The 1969-nt window shown below is 44.1% G+C and overlaps 1 pseudogene; it reads left to right on the top strand.

Annotated features, from left to right (window-relative positions):
* Window positions 1-1191: 1191 nt before the first annotated feature.
* Window positions 1192-1521, top strand: LOC149840132 (auxin-responsive protein SAUR32 pseudogene; annotated as a pseudogene).
* Window positions 1522-1969: the final 448 nt, after the last annotated feature.

Below are 1969 nucleotides of genomic sequence, written 5' to 3'. Positions count from 1 at the left end.
GCCGACCATGTGACCTCGTGGTTCGGTCAAAATATGTGTTTTGAACGTGTTTTGATGTTACAAGTGTTTTGGGTCGGGTAGGGTATCTGGTGCAAGCACCACCCGACCCATTGACAATCCTTGGTTTCGACTATATGCACAAGTCGGTCCTAGCGGATTAGCAGAGTTCACAAACTCTAGAGTTCGTGAACTTGGTTATGCTTCCTCTGCATTCAGTTCATGAACTCGGTCATGTTACCACGCAAACCAAACAAAGGACACAGCCCCTTCGTGGTTCCGAGCCCCCACCACATTCACATTTCCCCAATCACCCGACTCAAATCTTTGCTTTTCGTCATGTATGAAGTAACAAGAGAGGCCGACCCAAGCGGAAGCAGATCAGGTCAAGCTGAACATGAGCGTTTTTTTTGCTCATGCCGACATCGTGGCCGTCTGTTTGCATTTTGGATGAATGCCACGTGGTTTTGTTGACTTTTGAGCTTTTTTCAAAATGCAAATCGGATGGCCACGATGTCGGCATGAGCAAAAACGCTGATCTGCTTTTGACCGAAGCTACTCAACTGGATCCCATCATACGCCATATGATGGGGTCCATCATATCTCAATACCAGGAGTCAAACGGATGGCTGAAGAACAAGTCACCAAGAAAATGGGCTAATCTTAACCATCCAGATACATCAGTTGGACGGCTAGGATTGACATATGATGCCGGTGCGATCAGAACGAGGTTTTCAATCCTTCAAAGAAACCCCTTTCTTTATTGTTTTCACACTTTCATAATAAAATCTTTCCTTCTAAAAAACAGTTTTGATTTTTTCTTTTGTGTATAAGGCAAGTAAGCCGCAGTTTCCAGGCCCATCCCTTACCTCCCCTCTCTCTATATAATCCCTTCCCCAATTCTTATTTTCATTTGCCGAGTCATTTTTTGTATTGTTTACGAATTTCCCTTCTCTTTCTCTTCATCTTCTGTGTTTTCTTTTTTTATGTATATACCCATCCATCATGTCCAACGTTCCCATACCCTTTTCTGACTCGTGTTTAAGCCTCTTCACCCTCCAAATCTCTGGCTCCGACCCTTGGCCTTTCTCTCTTCTTCTTTAACATCATCTGAACGCCTTGCTTGGTCCTTTTTTCTTTGATGGTTGTCTGGTTCCTCTTCCTTGGGGATTGGTTTTCTTGTGTTCTTTCTTGATGGGTGGTGAGAAACAGATGCCTAACTTTCATCTGCATTTGCCCCACCTACACCATGGGAAGAAGGAGGGGCCCTTGTATAAGGACATCCCTAAAGGGTGCTTTGCCTTATTGGTAGGGCAAGGGGAAGAGCAACAGAGGTTCGTGGTGCCTGTCATATATCTGAACCACCATTTGTTCATGCAGCTGTTGAAGGAAGCAGAGGACGAGTTTGGGTTCGACCAGAAGGGCACCATCACCATCCCTTGCCACGTTGCTCAGTTCCAGTACGTTCAGGGGCTCATCGATAAGGAGAAGCAGCCTAACCACGTTGGTTGCTTCAGAGCTTGATTGATATGAGAGAGATGTGATTTTTAGGGTTTCTCTTTCTTTTTTCCTTTATTTTTTTGTTTGTTTTGGTTTGGTTGATTGGTGTATTAAAGTGTGTAAAGATAGATTCACTGGGTTGTTAATAGCTTGAAAGAAAAGGAAAGCCATATTTTTATCATCTTTTTCTTTTCTTTCTTTTCCATGGTTTCTTTTCATTGTATTTATTGTGTGTGGTGTGTGGATACGGATGGTGGGGTTGAACCGCTATCCGTCTTGATGGCAAGACATGAAAAATGGACAAGGTGGGGAGGGAGGTTTGTGGGTAGGTTCATGAGACGTGGAAGGAAAACCAGGACATTGGGGCCCATAGAGGGCCAGCCTTGGCGGTAGCATCCATTAATGCGTTGTTGCCCTCTTGCTTCTCGCTCACAGATATCTTCCTTTGTTTTGGTATTTAGCTAAAAGAAAA

The sequence above is a fragment of the Nuphar pumila genome, chromosome 4 (genome assembly GCF_984573655.1).
Source record: "Nuphar pumila chromosome 4, dmNupPumi1.hap1.1, whole genome shotgun sequence".
Taxonomy (NCBI): Eukaryota; Viridiplantae; Streptophyta; class Magnoliopsida; order Nymphaeales; family Nymphaeaceae; genus Nuphar; species Nuphar pumila.
This window is presented reverse-complemented; position numbering and strand designations above follow the sequence as displayed.